This window comes from Solanum stenotomum, chromosome 6 (genome assembly GCF_019186545.1).
Source record: "Solanum stenotomum isolate F172 chromosome 6, ASM1918654v1, whole genome shotgun sequence".
Taxonomy (NCBI): Eukaryota; Viridiplantae; Streptophyta; class Magnoliopsida; order Solanales; family Solanaceae; genus Solanum; species Solanum stenotomum.
This window is the reverse complement of record NC_064287.1, coordinates 14,258,843-14,269,865: the sequence shown is the minus strand read 5'-3', so window position 1 is coordinate 14,269,865 and position 11,023 is coordinate 14,258,843. Positions and strand designations below refer to the sequence as shown.

Below are 11,023 nucleotides of genomic sequence, written 5' to 3'. Positions count from 1 at the left end.
ATGAGTCTAAAATTGAGGCTATTAAGAATGGGTCAATCCTAAAATCCGTAAGAGATGTTAGAAGGTTTCATGGGTTAGCTAGTTTTTATAGACAATTTGTCAAAGGTTTTAGTACCATAGCATCCCCCTTGATAGAGGTAATCCGAAAGGATAAGCCTTTTAAGTGGGGGAGGAACAAGCCAAAGCTTTTGAGGCTTTAAAATCCATGCTTAGTTCTGCTCCTTTGTTGCAATTACCTGATTTTGATAAAATGTTTGAAGTGGAATGTGGTTCTAGTAAAGTAGGCATTGGAGCCGTCTTAATGCAAGACCAAAAGCACATTGCTTACTTTAGTGAAAAGCTAAAAGGTGCTACATTGAATTATTCCACTTATGATCTTGAGTTGTACGCCTTGATTAGGGCTTTGGGTAATTGGCAACATTACTTGTGGCCCAAAGAATTTGTCATAAGGACTGACCATGAGTCTCTAAAACATATTCAGGCACAAGGAAAGTTGAACAAAAGGCACGCCAAATGGATTGAATTCCTTGAAACTTTCCCTTATATAATCCAATACAAAAAGGGAAAGGAAAATGTGGCGGCCAATGCCTTGTCTAGAAAACATATCTTGATAAATACTTTGTCTTCTAAATTGATTGGCTTTGAATCTTTGAAGACATTGTATCCCAAGGATCCCGTGTTTGCTCAAATCTTCAAAGATTGTAAGGAATGGGAGAGGGAAAGATGGATGAGGGATAATTCTTCTACTCCCTATTCCAAGTTTGATGGTTTCTTGTTCAAAGGCAAGAGACTTTGTGTGCCTATGAGCTCTTGGAGAGAACTATTCGTGCGGGAGGCACATAATGGGGGTTTAATGGGTAATTTTGGTATTAACAAAACTATGGGAATTCTTGAGGAACAATTCTATTGGCCAAAAATGCATAAAGATATTGTTCGAATTTGTGGTCAATGTGTTGAATGTTGACGTGCTAAATCGCGCCTCCTTCCCCATGGTTTATACACTCCACTCCCCACCCCTCAAAGACCTTGTCTTGATATTTCAATGGACTTTGTTTTGGGATTGCCAAGGTCCAAAAGAGGTAGAGATAGCATCTTTGTTGTTGTTGATCAATTTTCAAAGATGGCTCATTTCATTCCATGTCATAAATGTGATGATGCTCCCAATGTAGCATCTTTGTTTGTTGAGCATGTTGTTAAATTGCATGGAATTCCTCAAACCATTGTAAGTGATAGGGATCCTAAATTCCTTAGTCACTATTGGAATGAATTGTGGGGTAGACTCAGTACTAAGTTGTTGTTCTCAACTTCTTGTCACCCACAAACTGATGGCCAAACTGAAGTTGTGAATAGGACTTTGAGTTCTATGCTTCGTGTCGTAGTGCATGGGAAGTTGGCCTCGTGGGAGGAACATTTGCCTTAGTTGAATTTGCTTATAATCGTGTTATTCATAGAACTATTGGCATGTGTCCATTTGAAGTTGTTTATGGTTTTAACCCCCTAACCCCTTTAGATCTCACTCCTCTTTCTCAAGATGTTGTGTTAAGCTTAGATGGGAGTAAGCGAGCTGAAGTTATGAAGAAGCTTCATGAAAAAGTACGGCTGCACTTAGAAAAGAATAACCAAGAAGTAGCCAAAAAGGCTAACAAGGGCCGTAAGAGGATCGTGTTTGAACCGGGTGATCTGGTGTGGGTCCACTTTCGCAAAGAGCGATTTACCACCCATCGCAAAACAAAGCTGATGCCAAGGGGTGATGGACCATTCCCAGTGCTTGAGCGGCTCAACGACAGCGCCTATAAGGTTTCCCTTCCTTCGGAATATCAAGTGCACAACACTTTCAATGTATGCAACCTGTCACCTTTCCCAACAGTTGCTGATGATAATCCATCGAATTTGAGGACAAATTCTTTTCAAAGAAGGAGAAAATGGTGTAATATGGATTACATCAAGGCCATTTACGAGAAGCTAGGCTCAAGAACTTCAAAGGATGCATGGGCTATTCATGAAGATGGAGGTGCTTGAGATGGTATTGACAGTAAACAAGGGATTCCACGCCTTGAAAGTTGTAGCGGGACATTTTGGCGAGCCAGAGCCAATCAACGGATTGCTCAAGTCACTAGGCGATGACCCCAGCTCACCCTTTGGTCTAGAACGTGGCTAAGTTGAACAACCATATAGGAAGGCTCGCCAACTAGGTCGGCGCATCACTGAGTCCACTAGGCGACCCGACCCAGCTCGTCCTTTGGCATTTTGGGTCACTTTTGGGCCCTTTTATCTTAAACCTATAAATAGCTAGCTTGGATTCATTTTAGACTTAGATTATTTTGAATGTTAAAAACTGAAAAAACTCATGTTTGAGTGTTGAGAGCCTGGTAAAGCTTGTGTTGCCTTTTGTTAGATACATTGGTTGCTTAGGATATTGATTCCCTTGAGGTCATCGTAAGAGTTAGGTGCTTATTGTAGGATTAACGGATTGAGGTCATTGGGTTTAATATACCCTTTGGTTGCTTTTTGTTTCCTCTTTTTGTGTCTATCTATTTATGTTTACTTTCCGTTTTTTATTTTCGCATTTTAGTGTGATTCCCTTATAGGAATTACAGCAAGTAAGCTCACGACCATTTACAATAGAAAGTCTAACAAATTTCTATTACATGAAAGAAATGAAACACCAAAGTACTTGTCCTCGAATCAATAAGGACATACCAATAGTCTTGGAAGAACTCAATTCGCTTCAACTAGAGAGAATAAAATCGAGTGCCAATCCCTACACTTTGGTAAAAATGGAGAAATATGGGTTAGCATATTTTATGTACTAAGTATGATAGCCATGCAAAAACATGCTTAAAACGAACATTTTATTTGAAATAATGCATTTATGCCAATTTGAGAAAACTTCATGAACATAAGTATAAAAGGCATAATATACAAACATAACCAACATACAAGTCATTTCATCACATTAGAACATAATCAACAGATAAGTCATTCCTTCACATTAAGCTTTCACCTTAAGTGACCCTCAAGCTAAACTTTGTGCAATGTATTAATAGCGTCTCATACCACCATCCACACTAAGTACCACATCAAGGCCACCAAAAGTGAACTTACCATTCATCCTTTGCATTTTTGCACAATACTCGTACATAAGGAACATAGACATTTCATAAATCAAATCATCACATTAGGACCATAATCTAGGGAAACCCTAAGCCATACTTGTGCAATGTATGAATAGCATCCCATACTACTACTCACACTAAGTACTCCTTTGAAGCCACCATAGACACGACACATTCATATTCAATAAGTCATGACAAGGAAGTAACTCATAATACAATCCAAGTAAGGCATGCATCATTAAATTAAACATCTAAATCAACATTCTTCATTAGCTTCATTAAGAGCACATTCATTCATTAACATTATAACATAAGGGAACAGACCATGACTACTCTTAAAGCCTACTTGTGCAATGCATAGATGGCATCCCATACTACCACCCATACTAAGTAGTGCATTCTTGAGAAGCCATAGTTCATTAACATTCTTTGTGGGGGTAAGCCTTAACCCACATAGACCATGTGAGCAATTCATGGAATCCCGATGTCACCCTTATCGGATAAGGGATTCCTACTTGCCTAAGGTAGGACCAATACATTTTAGCTTAGGTGGATCCACTAGCTAGACCTATGTGGGCACATAGTTATTGGGCACATAGTTATTGGATAGGGAGATTGCTACTAGATACCACGCTTCAACTTACAGATGAGCATCCATCTCAAGAGATTGTTACTAGATGCCTCGCCTAAACTCCCGAATGAGCATCCATCTCAATTCATATCCACTCGGTGCTTAGCATTATTTCTCACTGAGTACTTAACATTCATTACTTTAGTAATCATTATGCGAAAAGAGATTGTTACTAAATATCCCGCCTCAACTCCCGGATGAGCATCCATCTCAAACCCAACATTCATTCATTAGATAGCTCGTAGATTTAAAGAAGAGAATAGCCTTTCAACTAAGAATCCCATATTGTGAGAAAGTCCTTTCACAACATTTCATTATCATTCATTAGAGTACAATTGAGAATAGCCTTTCAATCAACACTTCATCATTAACATAATCATTGAAACTTCATTCATTAGTCATTCATGAGTGTGTATGTGAGAATAACCTTTCACATATATCATCATCATTCATAAGTGTTAAATTGAGAATAAGCTTTCAATACTAACACATTTACATTCTAAACATGATCATAATACATTTATTGAGATCACACACATATACTTCACATCATAACCATCATAATCCTTCATGAAATTTCCCTTTTGGGCTATGAATCAATCTCAACCCATAAATATAAGATACTACAATAGATAAGGGAATTAACATGATTCAATAAATAATTCAATATAAACATAAACAATACAACATACATTCATGATCAATCAATTCCCAATCACAATTCACAACTTAAGAATTTGAGGGAAACATGGGTTCATAAAAGAAATTGACCATAATTCATCAAAAATTCAACAATCCATTCATAATTCATCATATAAAACCTTTTGAAAACGTTTTGGAATTGAACCCACGCATAGATTGAAAACTAGGGTATTTTTGGGGAACTTTAGAGACTTGAAATCATCTTTGAAATTGGCTCCTTGAAAGAAACTGAGTCAAGGATAAAGACTACCATACATGTAGGGAAGAATTCCACACGAAATTGAAGAAGAAAGCTGCTCCTTGACCCCTAGACTTGACCTTGAACTTTCTCTTCAATGGAGTTTCTAGAGAGATTATTTAGAGAGGTAGTTTCTAACTTTGGAGTGTTTTAAAATAATGAATTAAAAAGGGTGTTTTAATACTTTTAAAACCCTTAAATACCTTAATTAATCAATAATAACCGTCCATTAAATAAACTAACTTAAAAAGGAATTTACTAAACTACCCCAACACTTGGCCGAATTGATAGCTTTTACAGGTAGTGACTCACAAACCCCACCCACGGACCGTGGGTGGGTCCACGGGCCATACTGGAAAGCTGTGGTTTGTGAATGCAACTTGGTTCTTGGGACCTTGACCCATGAAGGCCATCCATGGGGTATGGATGGCCTACGGGGCATAGGTCCCACCCATAGATCACCATTTTTTTTGCAGCTTTTTAGTTTCTTGGGGCCTTAGGGGTTAGGCTTTAGGGTCCTCCTCAAGGACCCCTTGATTGGTACTTGGGGAGTCATACCTTGACGTTTAAACCCTAAACCCCTCAACCTAATCTTGGGAAGACATTCTACCACATGCAACCCCATTACAAACTCAATACACAATCGTTAGGCTCTAGTTTCAATTACTAGATTTCCGGGTCGTTACAAATTGAGACCTTGACTTGAAACCCTAGTTTGAATCCTTCTTGTTCTTCTTCAAGTTTCTAGAGAGAGAAATATTTTGGAGAGGAGAGTTTATCTTCTTTTGTGAATTTGGAAGAATTAAGTGAATGGGCTAATTTGGGAGTTGAAAATACTTATATAGGGGTCGTAGTAAAGGGTAAAACGACGTAGAATAAGAACTAATTAATTAGGAAAAGATCCAACTGCCCCTAAAATTAACTAACAGTTGACCACCAATGGACCCCAGTCTATGGACCGTGGTCAGACCTACGGGCCGTCCTGGTGGACCGTCGTTGGTCATCAGAAGGTAGCTTTTGGGCCAGTGAACCACGGACCATGATCTGGTCTACAGTCCGTAGGTCAGGTCGTGGTCCTGAGCCTCTGCAACTTGGCAAGGTGGCTAGTCCACGGACCACGCTATGGTCTGTAGTCCTACCCACTGGCCATGGTTTGCCTCTGTGGCTGGCACCTGCCATTTCCCAAAATTCGTTTCATTTTCCTTTTTCGGATACGAGTTGTTACAGTATGAGGACTCACCAATCCAATAACTATGAGCAACTCAAAATCTAGCCATGAGTGGGAGAACAAATGTCGGACTTTATATTATGAACAATATAGACATAAGTACGCATTAGTACATGGAATGCACTAAGTATGAGGAAATATGCGTAAACATAGACATGATATCACAATAGGCTTAAAACATAAAATACATGACACAATAGGACATTTAAAAGCTTAAAGAGGCAAGATTATAAGAAAACATGATACAAGGCCAATTCATTACTACGATGACATAATGTAAAGCTTTAAGGAAAACCATAGTTCTTTTGTGGGATATTAGCTTTAACCGACAATAGACCATGTGAGCTATAACATGGAATCTGATGTAACTCCGACACCGAGAATGGAGAGTCTACTTTCCAAGGTAGAACTCTGTATCACATCATAAAGGCTATATGGATTCACTAGCTAGGTCATTTAAGACAATCCTAAGGAGGCACGTAGTTTGGAACTAGAGATTGCTACTAGAGACTATCCTATTTGAGCCTCCATCTCAAAGTTCTCTCAGTGCTAAGCTAATTCTCAATCAAATAGATAAAGTCAATTATCAAAGCATAACATTAGAAAAAGCAATAGTCATGATACCAATCCAAACCATAAAGTCGTATAAAGGACTATGAGATGAACCTCACACTACGCCTATCTAGAAACTAAACTTCAGAGAATCAACAAAAAGAGGACAAGTGCGAGATGAGCATTGAGCCCCGTGTCGCAAGGCAAGGCTCCTCGCACCACAACCCTCTTGTCCACCAACTGGGTTTGACCCAATCAATGCATGGTCCAACTGGGATTAAAACTTTGTCCCTATTATTATGTACATGTATTTTGATGACGATTTTTGGGTAATAACTATTGGAATATCTATTAGGACTTAGACTTAGAGATTAGTATTCATTATTATATGTGTTTAGGATTTACCCTACAGTTTTAGACGATTATTGTGGAACAAACAAGATTCGCTTGCAAGTACTGCTTTAATCAATTGTTTCAATTACTTTATTTTACAGTCATGTTTCTAGTAGTTTAAATTATTATAATTGTTATTTTAAACTAGTTATAAGTAGATAAATTCATAACCATGATTATGGGACTTAGAGTTGGAATGATGATAATGAATGTTTACAATGAAATATCTAATCATAAAGGGGTGATTATTGTGTATCAAGTTCCTTTCTTACTTAAAATTTTATTAATTAGATGATTAGCAACCATTAATAAAGAAACGCACCTGTATTCTGACGTGCTTGACCAAAAAGGTACAAATTCATAAAAGCATTCATTAACAAGGATTTGATGCTACCAACCACCATCTAATAACTTGAGCTCAAGAGAGGACAACTTATTTGCAACTTTTGACGGATGGACAATTAATTCGATACCCAAGTTCCTGAGAAGGACTAAGGATGGTATTTTCTTAATTGAGCCGAGATGCTTTAGGAGACTTATAGATTGATCAGTTTTGCACAATGAACACACCCAAATGAATAGATAATAAAGTATTTATTGAAGTTCTGATATCTAAGAACTGTAATTACCCTAGTTCATCTTCTTTACTGATAAAAATTCAACTAGATAATGTAGTTAGTAGATTACAATCAAAACTCTAATTACCCAACAATAGTTACTTTTGTGAATCCGAATATCAAATTATAGATAAACTCTAGTATGTTTTTGTGAAATTCGACCTCAACCTAGTTGTGTTACAGTCTTGTATCGGCTGCTTTAATTCTGTAAAAAAGGTGAAGTTTGGGCGGCATCAATTATGCCCCAAAATTGAGTTAGACATAATTGATATGTGAATATAACTATTTATCAAGAAAAAACACTCAACATATTTAACCTTTTGACGAATTTAAGTAATTAACATGTGTGTTTTTAGGTGGTCTATATTGTGCCTTGAAATTATGTGTCACTCAATATCCTTTATGTACTTTTAATATTAAAATGTTGTTTTGTAGGTATCTTCAAACAATATGTGATGTGAAAGTGATGAAAACAAAAGTCCAAAATTAGAATCCCACGAGCCCATAAATATAGGCACGAGCCATGGTTCCCAGTCAAAGGTTGGTACCTGTAAACTTTTCAGAAGTTGACAAATCCACAATGAAAAGTGTGAACCATTGATCTGAGAAGATAGTGATTGAAAGATGATCCATAATAGGTTCCACGGACCTTAGATTATTGAGGATTGTGTCGGCGGGCAATTTGAATGTATTATAATTTTGAGTTTATGGAACATTATAAATATTTTATAGGATTTTTGTATTAAAGAGTTATAGTTTTTTTTAAAAAAATTTGATCAAATACACTCTCTTTGGGTACATAATATTGTGAAGTACAAAGAATAACATCAAATTCTTTTCTTATTTAATTCTAAATAATTTTCATGACTTCAATTTATTCTGGTTGTTGTTTTTCTTGCATTATAACTAACTAATTCTTCTATTGAGCTTGTGAGCCCAATGATGGTGTATATTCGTAAGGTATAAAGCGGTCGTTGTCAAATATAGAATTCAAATGATCATGTTGGATCATATTCTACAAAGAATATGATGAGAATATTATTCTTTGGCATAACCAGGAGAAGTAGTCTATATTTCTACTACAGATTTCCATAAGAAAATTATGAAGAATATGTGTAACATAGAATGTATTTTATGAATGAGTTTGAGAAACTAAGGTTGGTTCCCCTTTTAGGTGGTAACTTTGAATTGGTTGTCTCTATATATATCCAACCAATTAAGTGGTCTTATGTGTAAAATTGATGGACTCTAGAATCCTTCTAGTACATCTAGAGGATGTCGCCTTAGTTCCTTGCGGCACTTGGGGTGTGCACTGAGTATTTATCATCATTGGTCTCATATAGACCAGGTCTCATGTCCTTAGATGATCCCTATGCTTACTTCTTTTTTAATCTTGACCTCTTTTGCCAATCAAGTTTAGTATACAAGCGAGTTCTAATATAGTTAATGTCTTCCATTAGAATATAATTCATCAAAACTAAAGGACTGATCATACAGCCATATAAAGATCCTAATAAGACAATCCTATTATAGTAACTCGCCTTTAGGGTTCCACAACCCTATACTATACATGGAGCTAGTTAGTAATCCCTGGATATTTCTGAAACAATAATTAAAAAGCGAGACATCATGCTTCCTAATGAGAAGCAATAATCAAAAGCTTCAATTTAATAGTCAAGAATATTGTTCACAATTTTGTTGTGAAAGTAGTGCTATTCTCCACAGGGTAACACCTCTTCCACTCAAAATTGAACTCTTCAAATAGTTATTTATAATTTCTTCAATACATTGTAGAAATAGGACTCGTGCACACGTTGAATCGTTGCATATGCAAGTGTGTTCGTATCTGCTCCTTCACATCGTGAACCCCAGCCAATATGAGGCGTCTGAGTTGCGATATGAGCTGTGTGGGATGTTTCACTGCATCTAGAGTTGTTATCGCGTTAGTGTGCCGTATATATATGAAGCTTTTCCTATACCTATTTCCCTTCATGTTGCGATTAGTGAACTATGCGATGCAATGTCACATGATGACTTGCTACTAGGGGTAGGCATGGATGGTATTGAAAAGTTCAGTTGGGTAATTTTGGTTTCGATTTTTAAAAATATTATACTATTACCATACCAAATTAATTTGGTATGGTTCAATATTTTAAAGTTCAATTTTGGTATTTTTACAATACGACAAATCGGTTACCATAGTTTGGTCAACACATGCAACTTACAGATATTCATATAATAAAGAACTTTGACTTTGATTTTTCAAGAAACGCTTTTAGCAAATATGGACAATACAAATGATTTAGAAGTAAATACAGGAGACGTAGACATGGATGAAAAATCTAGTACATCAGGAGTAAAAAATTTAAATCCAAAATATTATAATAAAAACTATGGACAATATGATAGAGAAAAAACTATATGGATAAAAGATTAAATAAAAAATGGACACCTAAACCAATGACTGAACGACATGATTTTTTAGATTTAGACTGTGTAGCAGATGTAAATAAAACAATCCAATTATGGATGAGATATATATCAAAACAATTAATAGATAACAAAATAATAATAACAGAAACACCAAGATATATAGAAAGAACACTTATAGGAACAATAAAATTATGGCTACAAAATTTATCAGATGAAAGCTTACAAGCACTAAGAAGTAATAAAAAATTTGATGGTGACATAGCTACTACAACTATGGAAATATTATATAAATACGAAATAGCTATAAGAAACAAATTTAGTAGTATGACAACAGAAGTAGAAGAACAAAATAAAGAAAAAATCATAAACCGGAATCTAATGACAAAATTAGCAATATGTAACATGTGTTATATAGATGAATATACATGTACATTTAGGGAATACTATTATAAAGGAACATATAGCATAGACGAAAGTAAAGAAATAAAAAAATTATATTTTACAAAATTACCGGAACCTTTTAATTCAAAAGTAGTAAAAAGTTGGAATGAAGCAGTATTGACAGATACCTTAGAAGCTAGATTAAATTCTTACAACGATGGTTTATGGAACTATGTGAAAAATATAAAGAAGAAATAAAAATGGAAAAAATATTAGTAAAAAATTTGGCATGTTTCAAAAATAAAACAGCACCTCAATTAGGTTGTACGGATAGGTATTATAAAATGTAATGACCCTAAAGGTCATTTTTGGAAATTTTCATAAAATGACCGTTTTACCCCTCTCGATAGTTGCCCCGAGTCCTAATTGTTGTATTTTCGAAGTTGGTTAGAAGGAAAATTGATGAAAAGTTGAGTTTTTGGAAAGTTGAGTTTTTAAGAGTTAAAGTTTGGTTAAAAGTGCTATTTCGAGTCATTTGGAGTTTCGAGAATCGAATCGGATTTCCGTCGATTCCGGCAGTTTTAGAATGTCAAAACGGGTCTATGAGAATTTACAGAGTCGAATTGGGAGTTAAACGAAGATTTGAGGTCCTAAGTTGCAAAAATTGTGAAATTTTGATCAAGAGTTGACTTTGGTCAACAAACGAGGTTCCGGTGCTCGAAATAGAATTCC

The 11,023-nt window shown here is 35.8% G+C and overlaps 1 pseudogene; it reads left to right on the top strand.

Annotated features, from left to right (window-relative positions):
* The first annotated feature begins 9,761 nt into the window (after positions 1-9,761).
* Positions 9,762-10,629, top strand: LOC125868502 (uncharacterized; annotated as a pseudogene).
* Positions 10,630-11,023: the final 394 nt, after the last annotated feature.